The 27,739-nt window shown below is 45.5% G+C and overlaps 1 protein-coding gene across 9 annotated transcripts in view; it reads right to left on the bottom strand.

Moving 5' to 3' along the window:
* SIPA1L2 (signal induced proliferation associated 1 like 2) overlaps positions 1-27,739 on the bottom strand; it is a 234,655-nt gene that overhangs the window by 146,610 nt on the left and 60,306 nt on the right. The gene's annotated exons all lie outside the window — the stretch shown is intronic.

The raw sequence follows: 27,739 nt of genomic DNA, 5'->3' as shown, positions 1-27,739 counted from the left end.
AAAAATATCTCAACTCTTGATACAAGACTTTCCTTTCCCACTGCCCTGAGAAGAGAGAACGTTTAAAAGGTCACTCTTATTCTGAGATTTCCTCCCTCATCGACGTATCACTTCTCATCTACTTTAACGAAAGGGTTTCCACGGCCCCCTCCTCCTTGGTTAGTCACTGACTTTATGAACCTGCTGCTTCGTCTGGTGAGAGATGTGGAAGGCAGTCTGCCCAACCAGCAACTGGTGACAGGACTGGTCACACGGCCCCAGACAGCCCCACGCTTGGCTCTCAGGAAGGTGCCAGGTGCGACCCGGTGTGATGCAACGCACTTCAGCCTGCTCCTCGTGGGGTAACGGGAAGCCCCAAGCGTGACACTCTAATGGCCACCAGCCACTCCACCCAGTCTCAGGCAGTGGACATTCTGGAAGACCACACTCAGCTCCTCAAAACAGTATGCCGTCCAGCAAAGGGGGAGACAGGCACAGAGTTCTACAATACTGCTGTGGGTATTAGGAGAGCAAGCTGCATGGCACCAGGGAAGCACTGAGAAGAAAACTGACAGGAGAAAACAGAGATGGGGCTGGTCAGGAAAGCTGCTCCTTCACATAAAGGAGGAGCAGGAGGCAAAGGATACCGCCTTCTGGGCGGTAGGAGCAGCTGCAGCCCCGAGGCAGGACAGAGCAGCAGAGACGTGGCCAGGGCTGGGGGCTGGCTGCCACTGCGAGGACCAGGGTCCTCAAGAGAGAGGACTGGACTTCAACGGCGGTCAAGCGGTGCGGATCTGCCTTCCGACGCAGGAAGCACAGGTTCGATCCCTGCTTGGGGAACTGGAGTTCAAGAGTTTGCACGCCTTGTGGTGCAGCCAAAACAAACAAACAAAATCCTTTAAAAAAATTAAAAAAATTTAAAAAAGGAGGCTGAAGCCATAAGGCCCAGGGCTGTATCCATGTCTGTGCCGTGTGCTTTCATAGGCAATGGTGAGTCCATGGAGACTGACTATTAGGAAAACAGGGGGACTGGATATTTCCTTGAAGGAGGCCTCCAGCAGCAGATCAGTCAGGGTTCCACCCGGGGAAGAGAGTGAGCAGACACATAGGGGAGGGGAGGGAGCTGGTTTACACAGCTGGGGGGAGGGGTGGGTCCTGGCAAGTGTGAATTCCAAGGATGGGCTAGAAACTGGAGAGGACAGCCACGCGGAGACTGCAGTCCACAGACAGAACGCATTCTTCCTCCACAGAGCCTCGGGTTTGCTCTGAAAGCCTTGGAACCGATGGGATGAGGCCCACCCAGAGCACCTTCTTCACTTCAAGTCTCTTTTAGCTAAGACCGTAGAAGTGGGTCACGTCTACAGAATACCTACTCAGCAGCACTGGGCCACACCCCTGACTGGATAACCAGGCTTCACAGTCTAGCCACAGGGCATATTAAACTGATCATCACAAAGTGTGTGCTATCTGCTGAAAGAATGAATGAACGAACATGTGGCTGAGTGAAGCACGGGAGACAGGAAGAGGCCAGAGATGAGGGACCAGAAAGAGGAGGCCACCAGGGCACCTCAGGAGACGGAGGGGGGCAGTGGAGGCTGGAAGGGGTCATGGAAGCTGGGGGCTGGAGACGTCACACAGGGACCCAACAAATATTCAGGAAGTCTTCTGTAGGGACTCAGAGACAGGATTCTCGATTCCAATACAGGTTTACTGATAAACTGCCACTTACCCCCAAATCACCCAACTCTAAAACGCGTAAGCTGGGGTGTCTGTCCTCAAACTCACAGTCTAGCTTTGATGAGTCAGGTGGCAATAAAGGTCCATATAAAGTTAAACGGTAAGTTTGGGCCAACAGACTGGATAAGGCTAGTGTGGTCAGAGACGAGTGGGCAGTCAGCAAGGGCAAGGACATGCTGGGTGAGGTGTGTTCTCCAGGGCAAGGGGCAGGGGCAAGAGGGGAAAATGGTCTGGAACTTTCTGTCTGTGTGCCAATGAATCATACAATGTCTGAGTAAATGGGCAAGGAGAGAGTAAGAAGGCTGGTTAGTCAGGAAATGCTTCCTGGACTTGACGGTTTGTTGCCACACCAGGCACCAGGTCTGTCTCACCCCCAGAAGTGCCAGGTATCCTGCCAAGACAGCAGTCAGCCTGGTCTCACCTGGCCTTCCGGAACTGTTTAAACAGAAGGTCAACAAATGCCTTTTTCCAAATCAACTTACCTTCTATATAAAGCTAAGAAATTTAAGAAACAGAGATGCAAGGTACTGTTCACAGGCTACCGTTTTAGGACTGGACATACAGAATATTAGTATCTGCGTGAATGTGCGTGACACATCTCTGGAAGGATGGGCGAGAGGCTGACAGCACCAGATGCTGCAAGGAAGGGAAGTAAGAGAAAAACATCTCACCAAATACGCTTTGGGACCATGGGAATACATCTCTCCAAATAAATAAAATGCTAAATAAATAAGTAATAAATAAAACAAACTCTTGCCCCAAACCTTGCCTCGCCTCACCTAAAAGAAAACAGATTTTTGTATGCAGGATCCATCACTGGAATAAATAACAACAGGAGATTAGTATCCACAGGTTAGCAAGAAGCTAGCTTCTCTGAGTCACATCCAGATGACCACAGGATGTGGGAACACAGCCCCTGTAAGACACAAGGTCTTTCTGGATGAGGGGTCACTGTGTGATCATCAGTCATTGCAAGGGACAGAATCACAGGTCTCTTTCTAGTTATGTGTAACTAGAACCTCGTTTTCAAAATGTGTTTTGAGGATTACTTTGGTGAGGGTGGACAGAGCGGAGTGATGGAAAGTAAAATCCATGAAAATGATCAATCTAAGAGTGTCAGCACCTCCATCATCTGAATTACATTATTATCAAGATTTTCTTGGAGGCCTTCTACAGTGTTGATTGAAACAATTCCTGTTGATAAGTGATGAACCAACAGTCCACATTTCATTTTCAAATTCCTCAGTCTTCATGCAGTTTTCTCCAAAACACTACAGATCTGGCTGAGATCTCTCACCTGCAGGGTTGTGGCTGATTGTGAATCAGATGAAGGGACAAACTACTCTGCTAGTGGTTTAACATCTGTGCTGTGCAAAGACCACATAGAATGGCCTGCACTAGGGCCTGACACAAACTGTGTGTTGTTACTGGCTCAGTCGTGTCCGACTCTTTGTGACCCACAGACTGTAGCCTGCCAGGCTCCTCTGTCCATGGGATTTTCCAGGCAAGGATGTTGGAGTAGGTAGCCATACCTGCCTCCAGGGGATCTTCCCGACCCAGGGATCGAACCCACATCTCTTATGTCCCCTGCACTGGCAGGCTGGTTCTTTACTAGTGCCACCTGGGAAGCCCTGATACTTGATTGGTGGGCCCCAAATGTGATTCCTATTCTTGTCAATCCTCCTAAGAGTAAGTAAGAAGGCAATTTTCTAGAGAAGTAATTACACAATCCATTTTTTACAGACAAGTTTTTCTACAGAGCAATTACTCGAGCAAAGGAAAATAAATATTAGTATGAACACTGCTATTAATAATCACGCGTACACTGGAAGCAGAGCCCGAACCACAAGGGTGCTCACAGAGTCTGTAAACCACAGATTCGAGAACCGGATGGTTTCCTCCTGCATCCGCCCTGTGAGCAGGCTCACAAGATCGGGGTTTGGTAGAATAAGCAAACACAGCTGAAGAGCCACCCCCTCCCCGGGAAATATTCTCAGAGACACAACAAACAACCTCACTCACCACTTCTATTTGCTCCCTACCCTATGTATGCTTTTCTCAACTCATAATCAGGACGAAAGTCAGAATAGATGTATTGTTTGGCGCTTGCCTTTCTACAATATTAAGGCTTATGGAGGACAAAACATTTGGTTCATAACCTCCAAGAGTGATCAGCTCAACTGACATACTTCATCCATGTATTATTTATGCAAACTTTCACTCTGCACCTAGAGTAGGGCAGGTGTAGCTAAGCCCCACAGGAACAATGGGGAGAGGGACGCAGACAGGCCTCTCTGTCTGGTCTGGTGACGACAGGAACGCACTGTCCCACGGGACTCCAGCTCCCTGAACTAGTCTGGACAGCAACCCAGCCAGGTCCTGGTGGGGCCGCTCCCGACACCTGGGCCAGGTGCTAAATAAGCAAAGGCGTTGGCTGCAGTGGAGTGTGCAGAGGCAGGAAAGGGGACAGTCTGGTCCATGCAGGGGCTGGATCTAGCTGGATCCAGGTTGGTCCAACATGAATGAGAGTGTGTTTTAATCAGTTTTGCTGCACTACTGGATTAAGCTCTTACCTGCCTTGTTTTATAGCATTTGCTCAGGATTGCAAGTAAGCTGACATGGGCAGAGAAGAGGAACTTCATCTAACATCTTGGCAGCTAACACTTAGAGCTTTTGGTTCTTTATTCGGGCAGGAGCATGATAAAGCACACTGTTTTTGGAAGATAAGCTTGGACAGTATGAAAATGTTCAGTTTGAGAACAGTGGTGAACCCTGGAACTGCACCTTAAGCATCAGCAGAGGAACAGAACACTCTACTGGCCACGTGCCCACTGCAGTTCATGAGGAATCACAGAGGGCACCTGAGTGTGGGCAGGTCTCCGAAAACCTTATAGTCTCTTGACCAGGAACGCCCGGAGACCCTTCCAGCTTTCCTACCAGGTGAAAACTTCTCACAATGACACCAAGATATGGCTTGGCCTTTTTAAACCCTTCTCAAGTAAGCAGTGGATTCTCTAACTACACAACAGTGGAAAGCTGATGCCGAGGACCTCCCTGGTGGTCCGATGATTGAGAATTCACCTTCCAATACAGGTGATGAGGATTCAATCCCTGGTCAGGGAACTAAGATCCCACATTCCATGGGGCAGCTAAGCCCACGTGCTGCAACTAGAGAGTCCACGAGCCGCAACTGGAGAGCCCATGAGCTGCAATAGAGAGCCCATGAGCCGCAACGAGAGAGCCCATGAACTGCAACTACTGAGCCTGTGCACTGAAACAAAGACCCAGCACGGTCAGAATAAAAATTATTTCTAAACAAAGAAAGCAGATGCCCTTGAGAGCCCAGATATCTGAGTAACAGGATCCACGTCAATTTCTAATGTATTCATAAATTATAACAAACATGACGATGTTCATTTAAAAAACCACGCCAAGTGATTAAGATGGGCATGGTATTTGATGAGAGCTTCTATAATCTGGGAAACTCAAACAGGACACTTCTTCCTAACGATTATGAAACACTGAGGTTCTGCACGTGTCTAAAATTACAGGAGGTAAAGGGAAGGGGCTTGGGCACAAACGTGGGAAGAGAAACAGCCTTTTTTTTTTTTTTTAAGCTAAAGATCAAGCTTACATTTTCAGCTTGAAATGTATGAAAATAATTATTGTTATTTTGTTGTTCTTCTTTATTGTTCTTCAGTATTGTCGTTCTTCTTGATCATTTTAGTTTTGTTTCCTTATGTTCCTAACTCACTACATCCTGTTGTCTTATCATGATAACCTGCAAGGAGGAAGGCAGACAGGGTCACTGCGAAGCAGCCACACACAGGCTCTTAGTAAATACAGCGGGATAACGGTGACTGTGACAATGGGTCTTTTTTTCATTCCTGCACAGAAACAGAAGGGCTGCTGAGACGCCTGACAACTCTTAACTATGTATAAGATGGAGTTTAGGATTTTTCTAATCTGTAGCTACCTACTCTCACATTGGGTTTTTTGTTGCATAAAATATTAATAATGCCACTTCATCAGTTTACCAAATGGCATCTTGCTGTATTCAAAGGCGTGTTCATTACTCAAAAGACCATCTGTCTAAGAGCTCAACAGAAGGTTTAAATAATCACAATCTAGTGAAGAATGTATGGTCACATTATATCAAGTCAAATATTTACATTTCTCAGTATTTTAAATATGAACATTCCTACCCTGCCATCTATCACTAGTCAGCCTTAATTACTATGCCTTTTCTTTCTTTTCTTTTGTTATTTTTATTCTCTATATTTTCAAACTAATATAGAAATGGCAAGGATAGCTTTCACTCAGGCAAACAGGATTGCCAGTCACAAGAGTCTGTGCAGCCACTTCATTTAGACAAGAAATAATCCTAACAGCAGCAGTATTTTCAACCAGAAAAGCAGTTCAACAGTATTACACAAAGCACAAAAACATTTTAGAAAAACAGCTGATTCTGCCTTTCTCAGCATTAATAATTGTGGTCATTGTTGCTGCCGCTACAAGCAAAATCAGTTGCCGTCACAGCTCTGCTGGTCTCATCTCAAGGAATCCAACACCCCTGTCATCTTCGTAATGCAGATAATAGAACCCACTGCTGGGCAAACTCTCTTCCACCTGGGCAAGTGGTACAGGCAAGAAAACTCAAGAGGTAAATGGGTTAAAACAGACAAACCACAACAAACCAAAGTGCCCGTATTCAAAATGTCCTTTAAAATATTCAAAAACATGGATGGGACTTCCCTGAGGGTCCAGTGGTTAGGAGTCTGCCTTTCAATGCAGGGAGGGCTTCCCTGGCGGCTCAGATGGTAAAGAATCTGTCTGCAATGCAGGAGACCAGGGTTCAATCCCTGGTTCAGGAAGATACCCTGGAAAAGGGAATAGCTACCCACTCCAGTATTCTTGCCTAGAGAATTTCAAGGACAGAGGAGCCTGGTGGGCTACAGTCCATGGGGTTGCAAAGAGTCAGGCACCACCAAGCAATTAACACTTTTACATTTTACTTCACTTTTCTAATGCGGGGAACTCAGATTCAATCCCTAGTCAGGAAAATAAGATCCCTCCCACATGCCATGGTACAACAAAGCCTGCATGCTCTAGAGCCCATGGCCCACAAGTAGAGAAGCCTGAACACCACACTGCAGCCCTCGTGCTGCAACAAGAGAAGTCCACGTGCCACAACTAGAGAAAAGTCTGCACGCTGCAACAAAGACCCAGTGCAGCCGAAAAAAAAAAGACTTCAGGAAAAAAGATTCAAGAATATGGAAATGGGGGGAAAGGGCAACATGGAAGAGGTGTTGTTAAATCAATTAATCAGGCTCCAGCTTACAGTAGTGAGTGTAGATGAGGAACAGCTACACAAATACAGAAAACTGAGAGACAGGCAAAGACAAGCGGAAATTGTGCAAGGACTTCAGAAAACAAGCATACTGAAAGGAAGGGGAATCCTCTTCCTTCCACCTATTACCCAGGTGGCCTTGGAGATACTACCCTGAATCTTTGAGCCAGCTTCCCCATTCATAAAGGAATAATAAAAGATGTGGTATGACAGGCAGGAAGATTCAATGAGATAATATGATGCCTGTGTTTGGCCCGCCAAAGAAAAAATTAAGTTGACTTCTTCTCTCATTTTCCCCTTGAATATGTTGTGCTTTTTAAATGACCCAGAACAAATTCTTCTCCACCTACAAGATGGAAAGGTGAGATCTGAAACACTAAACAGCTGAGGGTCTCTCATACCTTTAGTATCCAAAGATTAGAGGGACGCTGAGCGTGGGTGCTGGCGTGTTCACTGCTCCACGAGGCGCTGGGGGCAGCCACAAGCCTGGGCGCCTGGCAGCAAGCACCTGAGCAGGTGGTGGGAACAAGGCCCGGGGCCAGACTGGAGAGGCAGGCGGTCCTCACAGCGCGAGCCGTGAGAGGAAGGAGGCACGGGTCCTGGGGCGCAGGGAGATGGGAGGGTGCCTCAAATAATGGTTCTACTCTGCCTTCAAAGAGAGAAAAAGGGCAGCACACTCCAGGCTGGGCAAAGCCTCACAGAGGGGGATGGATAAACAGGTCCGGCCAGAGCAAATGATTCATGTTTAAGCGAACAGTAAAAGCTATGGCTAGAAAGACTATTTAGCAGAAGCGCTGAGCATTGATAGCAAGGTCAAGGAATTTTAACTTTATCTTGAAAGCCCCAGGTTTTCAAGTCAGAGAAGCATTTCAGTTATAAACAGTATTTAGCCCTGTACCTGACAAAGAGGAATCAGTGATTAAAAGATAGCTTTCAAGGTCTTCCCTGGTAGGCCACTGGTTAAGACTTCACCTTCCAACACAGGGTGTATAGGTTACATCCTTGTTCAGGGAGCTAAGATACCACATGCCTGGAGGCCAAAAAAACAAAACATAAAACGGAAGCAATATTGTAACAAATTCAAGACTTTAAAAATGGTCCACATCAAAAAAAAAAAAAAAAAAAAAAGCTTTCATCAGTGTCAATAACAACATGCCTATAAATAACATCACATTTTTCTTGACTCTTGAGGTATAAAGCTGAAACCAAGAGAGTGTGGCTCTCACGGACTTCGTAAGCATTTGCTGAGTAAAAGAATGCATAAATAAATGGATTATCCCAGGAACTGGTGTCAGGGGAAGAAAACAGGAGAAAGAGGAGGGGAAGAGCAGGACTGATGAAATGGAAAGTGAATTCCTGGTAGTAACACGCTCCAGGGGACACAACAGTGCAACTCCTCACCCCAGGCCCAGCTCGAGATAGAAGGTGGCCGCACTGCCCAGGGAAAGAAGCCCACCCAGATGGTGACACAGGCACGGCCGCACTAGTTACTATATTTACATTCTTCCCCTCTCTGGCAATTATCCAATGTTTTCCTCTTCTCGAAAGCAGGCATGCATACCTGCTAAGTCACTTCAGTTGAATTGGACTCTGCGACCTCATAGACTGCAGCCTGCCAGGCTCCTATGTCCTTGGGATTCTCCGGGCAAAAATACTGGAGTGGGTCATCATGCCCTTCTCCAGGGGATCTTTCAGACCCAGGGATCAAACCATGTCTCTTAAGTCTTCTGCATTAGCAAGTGGGTTCTTTACCACTAGCAGCACCTGGTAAGCCATTTCCTCCCCTTATAAATGTATATAATATACATATATATCAGTTCAGTTCAGTCACTCAGTCCAGTCTGACTCTTTGCAAACCCCTGAACTGCAGCACACCAGGTTTCCATGTCCATCACCAACTCCCGGAACTTACTCAACTCATGTCCATTGAGTCGGTGGTGCCATCCAACCATCTTATCCTCTCTCATCCCCTTCTCCTCCCACCTTCAATCTTTCCCAGCATCAGGGTCTTTTCCAATGAGTCAGTTCTTCATATCAGGTGGCCAAAGTATTGGAGCTTCAGCTTCAGCATCAGTCCTTCCAATGAATAATCAGGACTGATCTCCTTTAGGAAGGACTGGTTGGATCTCCTTGCAATCCAACGGACTCTCAAGAGTCTTCTACAACACCACAGTTCAAAAGCATCAGTTCTTTGGTACTCAGCTTTCTTTACAGTCCAAATCTCACATCCATGCCTGACTGCTGGAGAAACCATAACTTTGACTAGATGGACCTTTGTTGGCAAAGTAATGTCTCTGCTGTTGGTTGGTCATAGACTTTCTTCCAAGGAGGAAGCGTCTTTTAATTTCATGGCTGCAGTCACCCATCTACAGTGATTTTGGAGCCCAGAAAAATTAAGTCAGCCACTGTTTCCACTGTTTCCCCATCTATTTGCCATGAAGTGATGGGACCGGATGCCATGATCTTAGTTTTCTGAATGTTGAGCTTTAAGCCAACTTTTCCACTCTCCTCTTTTACTTTCATCAAGAGGCTCTTTAGTTCTTCTTCACTTTCTGCCATAAGGGTGATGTCATCTGCATATCTTAGATTACTGATATTTCTCCCAGCAATCTTGATTCCAGCTTGTGCTTCATCCAGTCTGGCATTTTGCATGATGTACTCTGCATATAAGTTAAATAAGCAGGGTGACAATGTACAACCTTGATGTACTCCTTTCCCGATTTGGAACCAGTCTGTTGTTCCATGTACAGTTCTAACTGTTGCTTCTTGACCTGCATACAGATTTCTCAGAGGCAGGTCAGGTGGTCTGGTATTCCCATCTCTTGGAGAACTTTCCACAGTTTGTTGTGATCCACACAAAGACTTGGCTTAGTCAATAAAGCAGAAGTAGGTGTTTTTTTGGAACTGTTTTGCTTTTCCGATGATCCAACAGATGTTGGCAATTTGATCTGTGGTTCCTTTGGCTTTTCTTAATCCAGCTTCAACATCTAGAAGCTCACAGTTCACGTACTGCTGAAGCCTGGCTTAGAGAATTTTGAGCATCACTTTGCTAGCATGTGAGATGAGTGCAATTGTGCAGTAGTTTGAGCATTCTTTGGCATTGCCTTTCTTAGGGATTGGAATGAAAACTGACATTTTCCAGTCCTGTGGCCACTGCTGAGTCTTCCAAATTTGCTGGCATATCAAGTGAAGCACTTTCACAGCATCATCTTTTAGGACTTGAAATAGGTCAACTGGAATTCCATCACCTCCACTAGCTTTGCTCATAATGACGCTTCCTAAGGCCCACCTGACTTCCCACTCCAGGATGTCTGGTTCTAGGTGCATGGTCACACCATCGTGCCTATCTGGGTCATGAAGATCTTTTTTGTACAGTTCTTCTGTGTATTATTGCCACCTCTTCTTAATATTTTTTGCTTCTGTTACGTCCATACCATTTCTGTCCTTTATTATGTCCATCTTTGCATGAAATGGTCCCTTGGGATCTCTAATTTTCTTGAATATTAGAGAATATATATGTTTAAATCCTCTTGAACTATAAAACTCACTTTAAAATTTGACCTCTGTAAATATTTCCTCCCCCTGTTATCAGACTCTGAATTTCTAGCATACACATAACATTTCCATTGACTATGGAGCTGGAGCCATCAATGAGTGACCACAATAAAAATTTTCTGATTAAGAACAGATAAGGCATCAACAAAGTCAAACTTCCACTAACCTCTTCATTCCTGAAATCGGGCATTCATTAAGCATTTACTAATGGGAAAGGCCCCATGGCAAGCTGTAAACAATTTACATAAACCAAAGGCTCTGACTTAAGGAAACTTGCAATCCACTCAAGCAGGCAAGATGAACAAAGGAATCTTCCCACAACACTACTTTCAGTTTCTTCTCTAGAGAATATGGGTTTTTTTTTTTCCCCCAACAGAGTAACTATTGAGGACCGAAATGGATACATTCGATTTTCAGTTTCTATCTTGATTTCCTCTCTGTACTTCTGAGTGACCGATGTTAACAAATGCAAAAATTATTTAAATGCAGTTATCAGAGAAAGTCAGAAAAGGAGAAATCTCTAAGTAAAATAAAGCACATCAGTGGCAAGATTGCTTTGGAACTTCAGTAACAGGACAAAGATGTTCCAGTGAGAGACTGGCTCACACAGGAGAAGTCACAGCAAGGGGTTCTGCTAAAAGAAGGGATTATGAAATAGAATATTTACATTCAAACTTCTATTTTTTACAAATTTACCTTAATGCAACCTCTCAAATAAGGACGCCTTCAATAGAAAACCCTTTCTACAAAGCTTACCTCAAATTAGTTTCCTTTATTCTCTCTCAGGATAATGTTTCAATTTCTCTGCAGTTTGCTTTTGCAAGAAGGCTGGTCTAATGAAGAATGAAACAATTACTTATTTCAAGGAGTGTGCCATTTATGTAATGCAGACATATTTTGACACTATGGCACACGCAGGGATGTTTTTCTTTCTAGAAATGGGATCTGCAGCCAGGCATGTTTGGGGTGCACCCTGGCCCTGCAGCTGTCATAGTGAGCTGGATGTCGTCCCCAGGCATTCCACAGTTTCTCAGTTTAATTTTAACTAACAGACTAAAAAAGTTCCACTTATTTTTATTAAACTAGCAATGAGGAAATAATTGCCCCAACAATGAGAGTCTATGTGAGTGAGGCTGCAAAGCATCCACGAGTGTCTGTAATTAGCAAAACCAAAAGTCCTCTTTTCTCTCCTTAGTAAGTATTTGACTTGTGTCCTTAATAATAAGTGCCTATGGAAGAAAAGCACGTAAGTTAAACGAGAAACTGCACTTACAAATGGATGCCCAGACACTTCCCCGGCGGTCCAGTGGTTAAGACTCTGAGCTTTCAATGCAGGGGGTGAGGGTTCAGTCCGTGATTGAGGAACTAAGATCCCACATGCCCCGAGGCGTGGCCCAAAACAAAACAAAAGGATATACAGTCAATGCTGCCCGAGGCTTTTGCTTGAAAGTCAGATATAACACAAACTCTAAAACTCAAGGCTCTAAATCGCAGAGCACGTGCTCATCGGTACTGGGGAAACAGGCAACACTGCACTGAACAAAGGAAACTGTCCAGAGAAATGTGTGTTGTCTTGTAGTTGTGGTACCCCCAAGACAAATTTAAACAGGAAAGTGTTTAGACTCAAAAACGCACCCCTATGGTATGCAGGCCAGGGCTGGAAAGCAGGCATTTCTGGAGGTAACCCGATTCACAACGACCCTGATCCTAACTAATGCTAACTTGGGGCTAGAGAATCCACAGAACACTCTCCAAACTTAACGCCCCTACAAGGGTGAGCGTGGAGACCCCACTCTGCCCACGTCCTAAGACAGGCTCTAACCACATGCCGCAGTCCGCAGATCCTTCCACTGCTCTGCCATACACAGGCTCTGGCGGAAATACCTCCAAGACAGAGAAGACAGCCATATATAATCCAGCTTTTTCAACGCCCTCCAACAAAGCCGCCCAACTGCCAATGTAATCTAATAATTAGCATATGTAAGGATAAAGCTCTAGACCATGACATCAGCCTCACAGAAAATCAGCAGATTCGAAAAAGCACCAACTAGCCCACTGGGTCTTTGGGAATTCCAAATAAATGAAAGGATGAAAAGGACAGAACAGCAGGAGAGAGTGGACCACAGTCTCAGTCCTAGAAAACACCAAAAACCATTTCTAAATGAAGCCATTCTATGAATTCTCCATTGTAGAAGAGTGTGGGGGCAAGGGGGGGTGGGTGGTGTCCATCCATCACAAGGGTATTAACTAAAAACCTGCTTCCCTGGCAACGATGTCCTTGAACAGCATTCTGCAGCAGAGACAAGCCCAAGTAAAAGCAGAGGACTGCCAACAGGTCAAGGATCGCCTCCACATGGTGAGCGTCCCTGAGGAGCTAACATGGGATTTCTTAGCCACGACATTCCAACCCAAGATAGCACGAGCGCTCAGTCTGAAGCACTGGCCTCAAGAATTCAGGGTTCGCTGCGCTGTCAAAGACGTTTCATGTGCAGCCTGTGATTAAAGCTGATAACCTGGCCTGTTCTAGAAACTAAAAAAGGAATGTGTGTGCTTCGTCACTCAGTCGTGTCCAACTCTTCATGACCCCCTGGACTGTAGCCCGCCAGACTTCTCTGTCCATGGGATTTTTCAGATAAGAATACTGGAATGGGATGCCATTTCCTCTCCAGAGGAAATTTTCCTAAACCAGGGATCAACCCCACATCTCCTGCATCTCCTGCCCTGGCAGGCAGATTCTTTACCAATGTACCAACAAAAGAATGAACTGAACTAAGCCAAACCGAGTCTCTATCATCAAGGCTTAAGCTGGTAGACCCTCCAATTCTCCTCCACATCGATTTCAATGCCGGCCCCAGGTCAGTGTCGGGGCCCCAAGGCTTTTTATAGGTGGTGGGGCTGCCACTGTTGCTCAAGCAGAGATATCCAACTGGTGAACATTATTCACTTTTTATTTTTTTTTAATTTAGTTTTACTTTTTTGGCCATCCCCACGGCATGTGGAATCTTTAGTTCCCCAACCAGGGACAGAACCCAGGCCCCCTGCAAAGGAAGCGGGGAGTCTGCATCACTGGATCACCAGGGAAGTTCCTCCACTTACCTTTAAAAAGAGAGACTGAAACCCAAAACTTCCCTTCCCTCTCCCCAGTGATAGGTAGGGCCACCGTGCAGTGTTAACGCACCAGGTGAAAATTAACTCTGTAAATGGGCTCGAAATGCTGCAGACCCTAACAGGAATATGACCCCTGCCACTTAGAAGGCAGCTATATATGGGACACAAACTTCATCCAGATAGGGAAAAACTGGGTAGGTAAGTGTGTAGTTCAGAGACAGAAACAAGATAAAGTCCAGAGAAAGGATGTGTCACCAGGAGCTATTTTCAATCACACTTGAGAATCTGGAACTTCTGCTTTGTAAAACATTTTACTGTCTCTTCTACAAACAGTTTTTTAAAAATAGAAGACTGAAAGGCCCAGAGCTAACGAACACGGGGCTCAGACTTAGGTCTGCAAAACAACAGACAAGATGACTTAGCCAAAAAAGTTAGCACACTTCTTTTAAAAAGTTCATTTCATGGGAGGAGGATTCAGGATGGAGGGGACACATATTTACCTCATGGCCAATTCATACAGATGTATGGCAAAAACCATCACAGTATTGCAAAGTAATTATCTTCCAATTAAATAAATAATTTTTTTTAAAGGTCACTTCATTTCCATTTTTTAGATCCAGACACCAAATTTCAAAGAGTACAGAATGGAGGAAATCAGAATAGCCAAAAGAGATACAAGAGAGTCACTTATGACCATTCTGGGACCACAGTCAAGAATGGAGAGAAAATCCTACATCCAACAAACATAAGTTTCCACCTGTGCTCCATCAGCAAAAGATGAACAAATACTAAAGACAACCGCTAAATAAAGGAAAAGGGCAGAAGGACGTGAGAGGCTGGCAAGGTCAGTGCCTATCAAATCCACCAGAGGTGCTGGTGGTAAAGTCCACTGAACAGAATCAGGAGGCTTACAAGGTGGACAGGAGGACATAACACATTGAATGCCAGCTTTGGTCCAGGCTCCGTTTAAGGCATTCTATTTTAGGTAGGACATCCAATGACGTACTTATCAACATCCCTGTTAAATGTGAGATCAGGGACTCAGAGAGTTTAGTTAGCTTTTCAGCTGTGGAAGCGACATACTATACTCCAGAGGTAGGTGTTTAATTTTAGTCTAGGGTCTACAAAATTCTTCTTGTGTGTTTCTTCAATATGCATGCCATTGACTCTCCTAACCCCATAGGATGCTACTAGACCCTACAAGACTATGACTTCAATCAGAAGTTCCAATCCCAGGGACTTCCCTGGTAATCCTGTGGTTAGGACTCTGCGCTTCCAATGCAGGGGGCCTGACTTCGATCCCTGGTCAGAGAACTAGATCCCACATGCCACAACTAAAGATCTTGCATGCTGCAATTAAGGCCTGGCACAGCCAAGTAAATAAATAAGTATAAAGATCTTTTTTAAAAAAAGAATCTCCACTCGCTACCATTGAGCCCTGGTTACCCCAAACCCTAGGCACTTCAGACTTCCCTATATTTGGCAGGAACATTTTCTCTCCAGGCAATGAGTCTTTCCTGTGTTCTTACTACCTCTGGGACCGTGGCTCTCACCCACTTTGTATCCTGGCAAACATTACCCAACATCATTACTTATTTATTTACATGTTATCTGTCCCCCTGCTAGACTAAGAATCTAGAAAGCAGAGAAAGCTATTCAATTTCATATTCTCTCACTGTGCCTAACAAGGTACCTGGCACAGTGAAAATGCAAAAACAAAAACCAACCAACAAACAAAAACTGTCAGCTGAACGAAACAATGCCAGGCAGCTCAGAGCGGGCGAGTGTCACCAAGCCAAACACCCTGCACCAGCAGGACACGAAGCGCTACGTGACCAGATGACAGACAAACCCCACATTCACAACACTCAGGCAGAATGTGTTTATATAAACTGTCACATCCACATCAATGAAGCAATGTTGGTATGGAGAGTAAGCCAAAACAAAGGCATGGCCCTACTGGAAAAAGTGACACGTCATAACAACATTGTTCCAACAGAACCCTACCTGGAAACTGGCAGTCATGGGCTTTCATCTGGAACACAGAACCTTTCCCAGAGACATGAGAAGCAAGGGGATCCATCACCCCCACTCCACCACCACCACCAAGAGTCAAATTTAAAAGAACAAGAAGCCTTGAGGCCTGTAAAATTTAACTGTTAAAGGTCTAAATAATGTCAAAATATAATTAAAGAAAGAGTTTTGGTCAAGGAATGGAGATATGGTGAAAGAAGAAACCTATAGCAAATTCTAGCATCCATGGGCAAAGGACCTAATCAGAGTGGAAAGGGTTAGTCGCTCAGTCGTGTCTGACTCTTTGCAACCCCATGGACTGTAGCCCACCAGACTCTTCCATCCATGGAATTCTCCAGGCAAGAATACTGGAGTGAGTTGCCATTCCCTTCTCCAGGGGGGTCTTCCCGACCCAGAGACCAACCCTAGGTCTCCTACATGCAGGCAGATTCTTTACCATCTGACACACCAGGGAAGCCCACTAGACATGGTATCCCCTCTTAATTGTCTCTACAGGATTCAGCAATCCTTCAGTTCACCCCTCTCCCCTGTTCCCACTGCAAAGGTGCCCAGCAACCTTCTGACCTCTGCCTACCTGCAGGCAGTGAACATGGGGACCAAGAAGAGGTCAGCATTCAGGGTCCCATGACGGTTATATTTACTTTTGTAAATTACTAATTGGGCATCTTTGGTGCATACTCAGCTTAGTGAACATGGTTAATGTGATTATGGGTCTGAGATGATGAAAAAACTGGGTCTGAGAGTGTGCTGGGAAAAATTTGTTTTGTCTTTTTCCTGAATGCCAAATAATAAATATTACCCACAAGAGTCCTCTGAAAGAGTTGGCGGGCGCTTCGGCTAGCTGACGCACCATTCTGCATACTTTCGCATGTTCTCCTCAAATTGCTACACCGTGTCAAAGGAGTTTTACTAAGGGTAATCACTCTCAGTCAACAGTAGTTTTTACAAAAGAGACAACAATCTGCTCAGCAAGACTCACCATCCTAATGTAAACCAGACTCTTCACCTCTCAGTGTAGAAACGTCACTGAAACAAGTTTGGCTTCACCAGTATGAAATTAATAGTGCTGGGACTGAGCTGAGGCTAATTTCTGCAAAATTTAATTTGCAAAAACCAGCCCAAGGCTACCATGATATAAATTCCCTTGATGTGTTAATTTCACACTCTAGAGTCCGCATCCTACCAGTGGGGGGCGGGGGCGGGAGGGGGGAGGCGAGAGGAAAGGGGTGTCAGTGATCTCCAGTTTGTAAAGTAGGGGAGGATCTGAATTCATCCAAGTTTCTGGACATCTGCAACATCAGCTGTCCAAGCCCCACAGGGAGTCAGAGCCCAGCTTCCCTCCTGCCAGCCCACAGGGGATGAAAAGGTGACACAGAAATCAGCCCAGTGAGGAAAACTACTTCATTATGCAGAGAACCATCACTGGGCACCAGCATCTCATTCGATAAACTTTTCCTCGACATTTTCATACAAAAGGGATGTTCCAGATACAGGCAAATAATGAGATAAACTCAGCTCAGCCGGATCCAATAGGTGCAGAGTGCTTTGCATTCCACAGCCAAATGGACAGGCCTGGTAGGAAGTACAACCCTGGGACTTACCTGGTGGTCCAGCATTTAAGACTCTGCACATCCACTGCAGGAGCCACAGGTACGATCCCCCGTCAAGGAACTAAGATACCACATGCCGTCGAGCAACTAGCCCACGATTACTGAGCCCGAGCCGCAACTAGAGAGCCTGTGCGCTCTGGAGCCCACGTTCCACAACGAAAGAAGCCCACCACAATGAAGACCCAGGGCAGCCAAAATAAAATAAAAAATACATTGTGAGTCTTACACATTTCCTCACATGTATAAGGAGTCAGTTGATACAGACATTTCCTATAAGGACCAAGTTTCTAGGAGCTACATCACAATCTCCATGTTACCAAGGTCAAGTCAGGCAAATACGAGTTCCTGGACCTTTCTTTCACCTTTTAATGACATAAATGCCCACCTCGTCCTCCTAGACTGTCTTCCCAACTCCACGTCATAGGGTAAAGGAAATAGAGGTTTCACATAAATTTCAAGAAGTAAGCTTTGCTTATTTTAAGTGAATTTGTAAATATGCACCTGGTCTGTCACTACGTCATCAGAATAAGGACTACATTTAGGCCTTGACTGGCTGGACTCTGAAGGGCCCCTGTTATGATCCTGCTTCATTGTATAAAACTTGCTAATGACCTCTGGGAGATGGTGAAAGACAGGGAAGCCTGGCATACTGTAGTCCACGGGGTTGTGAAGAGTTGGACACAACTTAGCAACTGAATCCTTCAGCAGGCAAAGTAACCAAAGTCCCCACTCAAGACAAACATGAGACCACAGCAAGGACCAAGTAATACACTCGACAGTGAGTCTCTCATTGTACAAGGATTCAAGCTGGACCTTACACTGGTTACCTTTGAGTCTGGTCCTAGGTTGGCTGAATACAGAGATCACATAGTCATCCCACGTCCCTCCCTGTCAGAGATGGAAAATAAATGAGCAGGAGAGCAGTTTGTGTGCATTCAGGAGACACAGCCCAGTGATCCTGCTGGTTGTTTCTGCCACATCTACAAACACAGGAACAGCGGACAGTCCTCCCCTGTGACCAGCAGAGCTTAGGTGGGACCCTGCCTAAGTTCCTCATCACCCTGGGCTCGGAAGGCCCCGGCTATACAATGGTACTCCGAATGACAAGACGACTCCCAAACATGCAAAGGTCCACTCGGATGACTGCAGGAGAAGGATCCTATTTACAATATGAGCCTCCATCTTAACCTCCTCAACCAGAATCCAGGGGCAGGAGAGAAGCAGACATGGGGAAGTGTGGGGAGGGGGCCTGGAAATGGCTAGTTCAAAACAGACCTCAGATGGGACTTCCCCAGCAGTCCAGCGGTTAAGACTCTGTACTTTCCCTGCAGGGGGCACGCATGGGTTCAATCCCTGGTCAGGAACTAAGATCCCACACGCCACAGACAAAAAAAAGACCTCAAGTAGTGAGCAAGATTGGAAATGACTAGACTCCTTCAGGGGCTTCCCAGGTGGCGCTAGTGGTAAAGAATTCGCCTGCCAATGCAGGAGACCTAAGAGTCATGGGTTCAATCCCTGGGTTGGAAATATCCCCTAGGGGAGGGCATGGCGACCCACCCCAGTCTTCTCACCTGAAGAATCCCATGGACAAAGGAGCCTGGTGGACTATGGTCCATAGGGTTGCAGAGAGTCAACACAACTGAAGCGACTTAGCAGGCAAGCAGGCCCGTTCAGGGATGGAGGCGAAAGGCGACCAGAAAGTCAGCCCCTGCAGAGGCTCCAGTGCTCCTACCTCTCCAGAGACTCTGATAGAATAACCATGGCGCTAACAGGGGAGAGCTGCCCAAATCGGCAACAACCCCCCAGGGAGGTTTGAAGGGTACCAGATCCTAGCACAATACTGATGAGACGCAGTAGGGGAAGTGACCCACATGTATCTGGGAAAACCAAAACACTCCCCTTATCAAGACAGGCCAGGCCTATCCCTAAGGATAGGACATGGATAGGACCTAGGACATGGATCCTAACAGCACAGTTCGAGTGCCAAGAAGAATCACACATTTATAAGGTTGACACAAAGGAGTTAACACCATCCCTGTTAATCATGCATGTTGTCAAAGATAAGCTGGAGTTTACCCATCACCAAGCACCAGGGAAGGGAATCTTCACTTGGCTAACTGCCTGGTAGAAAAGGAGTATGGGAGTGAACTTTACGAAGATACGTACTTTAAAAAGTCAAAGCCATCTAGGGGCAACTCTAATACACTGCCTATTATAGCATTTTAATGAAGAGAGATAGAGAAAAGGAAGAAAAGAATCACAAACAATATCCACTCTATTATGCGGACACATGGAGGGGATCACAGTATTTCACAATGAGTAATTGTTCTTCCACTACATAGTAACCTGTGCTTCTGCCTCATAATGGATGGATGCATACTCCTGAGACTGGATTAGGAACCAGTAAGCTCTGACTGTCATTTTTAAAACAAATTTACAACAACATCACACTGGCTTGATCTGTTTAATCCCACTTGTTAAGCAGACCCAGACAAGGGGATCCCCTCGACGGAGGAAAACACATCTTTTTAAACAGACTCAAAAATAAGAAAATGCTTCATGAATTCACTTTTCCCCCCAGCACTATGAACTATGCATATTTTAGCACATTTTAAAAGGAAAAGGAGAAAAAATAAAAACTAGCAACCCAACATACACCTGCGAAACTCTATGTCTGGAGAGCAGGGGCAGGGAGGAGAACTACACAGACATCTGGCATCACCTGTCAGGCTGCCAAACCACTGTATTTTGAAGCTATTCAGACGCTTTCTAAAGAAGAAACAACAACAAAAAAAAATCCAACATGCCTGAACTGGGAGGCGGGAGAGCCTACTTGTAACTCAGCCCTTGTCAGACAAAATCCAGCAGCCTCAAAAGGTTCAATAGCCTTTTTATAAAGCTATTGTGTGGGTTAGTGCCTAAAAATAGTACAGTTCAGCAAGCAGATCACATGGAGGAATCACCTCTACACATTCAACTTCCAAACAATAGACAAAGTGGTGGAAAGAACACCAAATGCACTCCGGAGCAGTACAAGCCCCCGCGGTTGCCTCCCTCCCTGGATTCCTCACCTTGTCCAAACACCCAGCAAACCAATTTAGCCCAAGAACCTGTACAGGAAAATGGGGGGGGGGGGGGGGGGTCACCTTTACGTGTGTGCATTCGCTCAGTCGTGTCTGGCTCTGCGACCCCATGGACTGTAGCCAGTCAGGTTCCTCTGTTCATAGGATTTTCCAGGCAGGAATACTGGGGTGGGCTGCCATTTCCCACTCCAGGGCATCTTCCCGACCCAGGGATTCAACCTGTGTCTCTTTGCATTTCCTACGCTGGCAGGGAGACTCTTTAGCACTGCACCACCTGTCACCTCTAGGAGATCTTTTTCCCCCATATACACAGACATGAAAGTGAGGACCACATCATCGCGATTATTGCCTGTATTCCTTCCATAGGCCCTTACACTAAAGCAGAGTTCTCAGTCTTCACTTTAAGTGTATCAGAATCATCTGTGGAAGTCTTGAAAGATACAGATATCAGAAATTTAGTTTCCAATTCAGTTTTTAAGTATCAGTGTTAAATACCTGACAATTTTAAAAGCTTCTCTGGTGAGGCTAAGAACCACTGCTTAAGACAACAAAGTTTTTATGCCAAGTCAGGTCCATTGCACACCAGGCTCCTCTGTCCATGGGGTTTCCCAGGCAAGAACACTGGAGTGGGTTGCCATTTCCTTCTCCAGGGGATCTTCCCAACCCAGGGATTGAACCCGTGTCTCCTACAACAGCAGAAATATTCTTTACCACTGAGACACCAGGGAAGCCACCCAAGGTGAGGGGAAGCCAACAAAACCCTAGAAGGCGGGGGTAAGTGTCATCCCCAAACTGGGCTCACCTCTGTGAGTACAGACACGATCAAGTCAAAGCATGGGAGAAGGAAGGATTTATAATTACTCACAAGAAATAAAGAGAACACTGGGATCCTTCCCAAATCAGTGTCTCCTTGGAGAGAAAAATTGAGAAATTTTAAGCCAAGGGTACATGCAAGTTCATGAAGGGGCTTGAGTAGAGGAGAATTCAGCATAGAACTGGGGCAAAAGTCAAGAGAGTCCAAGCTTTAACTGATGAAGTCTGAAGGGTCAGCATCAGCATTCCACCCTCCAACTGAATGGGCCTTAGTATCTGCAGAACTCAAAGGCATAAGGAACCAGGACCCTGCCCCAGGGGAGACGACTATTTCTTTTCTTTTTAAAACATTTAATGTATTTATTTTGGGCTGGGCTGGGTCTCCACTGCTGCGTGAGGGCTTTCTTTGGCAAGTGGGCTCCTCATCGTGGTGGCTTCTCTGGCTGCCGAGCGCGGGCTCTGAAGCGGGCGGCCTCAGTAGTTGTGGCACACAGGCTTAGTGGCTCCACTAAGCACGTGGGGTCCTCCAGGACCAGGAATGGAACCCATGTCTCCTGCATCCTTGGGAAGGCAGGTCCTTCCCAACAGGGAAATCCGACACTATTGTTTTGGCTACCCACTCCAGTATTCTAGCCTGGAGAATTCCATGGATGCTATAGTCTGTGGGGTCACAAAGAGTCAGACATGACTGAGCAACTTTCACTTCACTTCACTTCCCTAGTTTCTGCATCTCCTCCCTTAATCACTGAGGCCTGTTCAAGGGCAAGCATTGTGGCCCAGCTTAGATCACAAACTAGGTTAGGCGAAAATGGGTTCTCATGTCGAGAATAGCATTCCTGGCTCTCTTTATCCAGGGACCCCTAACCCTTCTGCTTACCTAAGCACCAGGGATGAAGCCTGCAAAGGATGGGCCACCCAGAGGCCACGAGTGCTGCTCTTCTAGAAACCACTGCTGGACAGAATAAAAATCAAGTCACAACAGGCAGCTTCCAAAAACTCAGATAATATCATGAGAACATGAAAAAACTAAAATCCAAATTTTAATTCTCCTTAATCTCTGATTTTAATTTGGCATTTGCCTTTTCCTTCCTTTTTTCTCAATATATTTATAAAAAGGGGATTCTACAAGGGCGTCCTTGTGGCTCAGACAACAAAGAACGCACCTGCAGTGAAGGAAACGCAGGTTCAATCCCCAGGTCTGGAAGATCTCCTGGAGGAAGGCATGGCAACCCACTCCGGTATTCTTGCCTGGAAAATCTCATGGACAGAGGGACCTGGCGGGCTACAGTTCATGGGGTCTCACAGTGAGCAACAACAACCATAGAGTTTTATTGTGGGGAGGATAAAGCTGAGAGGGGGAAAATAAATAATAGTGTTTTACAAAGGGACTTAAGTACATTTATCAGATAAAATCAAAAGGAAATTAATAAAATAGCTAAATCAGTTATAACAAACACTGCCTCAATGAATTCAAATAAAAATCTTATGATAAGTTATCATCTCCATTTTGCCCATATCCAAACTGTGACATGTAAAAGGTTAAGTGAATTGCCCAAGGTGGTAGCAGGGCACAACCTTTGAAAGAATGACCTAACCCAAGGAAACACAAACTGACTAGAACCAAACAGGTCCAAGATGGCAGATGAGTTACTCCCACTAGACCTTGAGCCTCAGTATATGCTCACTGTAACCCATCAGCAAGCTAAGGGGCACCCCCATCGGTGCCATGACAGTTCTAAGGCCCGCCATAAAAGGGCAAAAAGTGGGTGGTGGCCCAACTGCTGGAAATCCCCACCCCTTCCTCAGAATAGCTGAAATGCCTCCCCCATTCATTAGCCTATGAAGTTAGCCACCCCTATAAAAAGTGACAGCCCCACACCCTGGTGCGGCTCTCAGCTTTTGCAGTGGCCCACACTGTCTATGCAGGGTGTTTCCTCCCTGAATAAATCTTCTTTCACATTAATACGGCTCACTCTTGAATTCTTTCCCACACAAAGCCAAGAAACCACGCTTGGCAGCCGTCCCAGGGACTCTGACATGAGCTGGAACCTGACCATCCTTCTGTCTTTTCAGCAACAGTGACATTAAGTTAATAAGCTCACCACCTGGACAGCAAACCCTGTTGTTGTCCAACCTTAAAACGAAGGTTCTTTAGGGTTCTTGTCACTAAACTGTGTTTTTCCACCAAGTCCATTTTCCAGATGTTTGTCTACAAATCCACGGGAGTCGGCTCGGGCAACTGAGAGCTCGAATTTCCTGAGGTGTCTGGGTCACCTCTGTCCTTGGAGTACCCTTACCGACAGGGTGGGAAGCAACCTCAGAGCTGCTCCCACTGAAGGAAAGAGCAGCTTGAAACAGAAAGGGCTTGCAGCTGCCTCACCACACTGAGGAGCAGACAGAACCGAGGAACCTGATTCTTACAATGCGTTCAGGGGCTTCCTTGGGGGTCCAGTGTTTAAGAATCCATATTCCAGCACAAGGGACACAGGTTCAATACCTGGTCAGGGAACCGAGACCCCACATGCCTCACAGGGCAACTAAGCCTACAGGCCACAACTAGAGAAGCCAGAGCATCACAACCAGAGAGACTCTTTAGTGCCGCAACAGCCAAGAAAAACCACGTTCACATGTTAGCAGGTTACTAAATACAGATACTTGGGACATTTCACCAAACGGGTGGGCTCTCCTCCTTCCTCTAAACTCCTTTCCAGAAGGGAAGGCTGCCATGCCTTGACGCCTACTGTGTCTCAAGGTGTAAGGGGACAAAGGGGCCTCATCTACAGCCTCCCAGGTCACAGAAAATGTAGGGCAGGAGGACTGTGGAATTTGGAGTGATTCTCAGAGGGGACAGTTGCTTTGCTTCTCTGCTTCTATCAGACATTCTACTAATTACCAGCGAAAGTTGTTTTTATCAAGGAAAAACAATATTTTACCTTAGAATCCAGATCTTAACGCCATCCACTGTTCCAATGTGGAACACTTCCACTGAAATCTTCCACTGATATTTTCTCCAAAGAGTAATGTTTAATGAAAACAAAGGAGGTGGTCCAGTGGTTAAGAATTCGCCTTACGATGCAGAAGATGTTAGTTCGATTCTGGTCAGGGAAATAAGATCCCACACCTAGCCTGCGAGCCACAGCTAGAGAGAAGCTTGTGTGCCACAGACAAGACCAGACACAGCCAAATAAATAAATTAAAAAAAAATTTTTTTAATAAACAAAAGGAAAGAAAACTTACAAAACTACATGTTCTCTAAAAAAGCCATGTTGACTCTCAGGTTCCTGAACCAAGATGGGTGTGAGCAGCCTGTCACCAAGGGAATAAAGTCTTTACAGCCCAGAACTGTGGGTGTTTTCTGAGTAGTAACGCTGTAGATAGCACACGCAATGTCTGACATAATGCATTTTAAATATTTCCTAATGATAATCCCTAATACACTGACATTCATATTGGTCACATTCACCCTTCAGAAATTGTGCCGAATTATCACTTAAACGGAGAAGCCACCAAAAGCCCAGCGAAGCTGTCAAAGGTCTGGTCCTCATCACCCGTAAGGACAAGTGTGTTTTGAGAGGCTTGATACAAGTGGGTCTTCAGGCTGTGGGCGGGTCATTCACTCAGCATTCACTGCAGTTTCAGAACATGCAAAAATTGTTCTCTGTTATTCCACCACACATCCTTAACGTGATGTTAGGATTCCATTTGGTTTTACACAGTATCAGTAGGCTTATCTTTACAGATGATCAATATATGGCCATCTTATCAATCCGACTGTACAAACTCTTCTTTCTGTTCTCATAGCTGCCTGCAGAAGAGATCACACTGGGAGATCTCTATAAGACTAAAGGGATGACTCAGCCTTGAACTGGACACCCTGCCTGGGGCCACGGTCACAGTGAGTTGGGACAGCCCAGGTCCTCAGGGCTCCATAACTGACTAGTTCTGTGACCTTGAACAAACCATTTATGCTCCCTTGGACCCAGTTCCCTTATTTCTACAAGGGGAATGGTAATACCTACTTCAAAGCTGTTGGAACATGAAATGAGTACTAAACAGTACCTGCCACATAGTAAAGAGAAAGCAGATAAAGCTGCAAGAATGTATAACCATAATTATTAGAAGAAAAAGGGAATGGGCTGCAGATACATTGCAATAAGACTATTCGATCATGAAGTCCCCCTCATGTGATCAAATTGATCAGAATTACATTTTAAGGGAAAAAATCATTTGTAATATAATGGGCACACTGTCATGTATTCAACCAGACAGAAATTAATGGGAAGAACAAGAAATTGGAAAATAGAGAAAGAAAGAAATCGCTAGTTGTGTCATTTTGTCCATTAAAAAGAACAGTTCCGAGGGGCTTCCGTGGTGGCTCAGGGGTGCCTGCCAAGGCAGGAGACACGGGTTTGCTCCCAGCTCTGCGGAGATCCCACATGCTGCGGAGCAACTACACGTGTGCCCCAATGACTGAGCTTGTGCCCCAGGGCCCGGGGGCTGCAGCTACTGAGCCATGGACAAGTACCGCAACCGCTCAAGTGCACACAGCCTAGAGTCTGCGCCGCACAGTAAGACAGGCCACCACCGTAAGCAGCCCGCACACGTGCCGAGTGAGCACCCCACGCTGCAGCAACCGGAGCAACCCACGCAGCAACAAAGACCCACCCAGCCAGAAGTGACTTAATTAAGTGACTGATTTTTTTTTTTTTTTTTAAAGAAAAAGAATTCCTAGTACAAAGCAGGTTTGGTTTTGTGTTTTAAATCTGATTACCATGAACCAGTCCATGAGAAACCAAGGTGCTAGACCTATCAAATTCAGGACCAAATCCTATTCTATTCAAGTCATCATTTGAAAACAAGTGATGGGTTCAGGGAACACAGAAAACTATTAAGCGTTCTCCCAGGCTTGGAAAGAGGAGGCCAGGAACCAGTAGGACTGGTCTTGGGCTACCAGGAGCAAGGCATCTTATGTGGGGGACTTTGACTTGCCTGCCCTAAGCCCTTGGAGACCTCAGCAAATTCTCATAATCTCTGGGTTGCATGAAATCTGTCAAATCCTCTCTTTCTGCATATCCTTTTTTTTTTTTTTTTTTTTGCTGTGAAAAAAGTACACCAAAATGGACATGTCTAAATGCAATCATTTGTCCACTGAAATGTGCGTATTAAGTGCCCAGGACATGCCAGGAATCCTGGAGGGGTCATCTCAGCTCACCAGCACCATCTCAGCATCTGATGCCTACAGGATGTGAACCCTGTGTTAGAGCTACTTGTATATACTTTTTTCCTTCCCGTTAGGACTGTAAACTCTTGAAAGGGAAGGGCAGCATTTTAATCATCTTCTTCCCCTTGGCACCTACCAGAGGGTTCCACTTATAGAAATTATCCAATAAACAATTACTGAACCAAACACCCTCCAGGACACAAGTAACCGGAGGATCCAGGGTTTCTCTCCCCTTAGGTCTTCAGATTTTAAGATTATCTCCCTGAGGTGGGTGAGCCTTTCTAAATCTGGCTGCTAGTGGGATGTGAAATGAAATGTTTTTAAACATGATCTGGAAAATGTTAATGCCTCATTAACTTTCATGAATATAGGAGCAAAAAGACAAACCTGAGGATGAGATTAGTCTTCCACATAAGCTAATGCACTTCCTGATGCCCAAGCATCACAGTTTCACCTCACTCTTGACATCTGGATCCTGACAACATATGGTATTGTTGCTGCCGTCAGCAAGCAAATGACGGCGCCCCCCACCCCCTGCACCCACCAGTGCTGTTTCCTAACATCAAATTGAGAAACTAGGCTTTTGATTCAGAAACTTGGGCAAGATCATGAGGAACTTAACAGTCTGAGAATATTTTAAGTAAATGGAGACAAATGATGGTCCCTCTGGAGGTCCATGGAGTCCTAGAATTCTACTGACCTTAACAAAACTGGCCAAAAAGAAAAAAGGACAGGATCACAAAGAAGCCTAGCACCACCCTGACAATATTTATTTTCCTTCCAGAAAGGCAGGAGGTTGAATGTGAAGCTGAGAGTAGAGAAAGGAGGAACAAGATAACAGTCCAGGCATCAAAACAGCTGTTTTCTGATAAGAAGACGCCAAAGGAGTTAAAAAATTCTTACTAGAAATCTGAAGGACAAATGAAATGCACACCAATATCACACCATGGTACCAGCTGTCTCGGAAAAATTTTATTCATCTTCGTAAGAATAACAATTTGGAGCTCAGCCCAAATTTTTCTAAGTAATCCCTTAATGATCATAATTGACTTATCCCACATAACAAGTCTCCTAATCCTCTGATAAACAGGCTTCTAAGCCTGGATGAGGGTTAAGTAAGTCCTAACTTCATCAATGTGAAACGAGGACATGGAATGATAAAATGATCTATACAGGATTATGCAACGCCTCCCTTGTGGCTCAGCAGTAAAGAGTCTGCCTGCAATGCAGGAGATGCAGGTTCTATCCC

This window comes from Dama dama, chromosome 15, assembly GCF_033118175.1.
Source record: "Dama dama isolate Ldn47 chromosome 15, ASM3311817v1, whole genome shotgun sequence".
In the NCBI taxonomy this organism is placed as follows: domain Eukaryota; kingdom Metazoa; phylum Chordata; class Mammalia; order Artiodactyla; family Cervidae; genus Dama; species Dama dama.
Note: the sequence above shows the minus strand (reverse complement) of the source record. Positions and strands in the feature narration are given on the sequence as shown.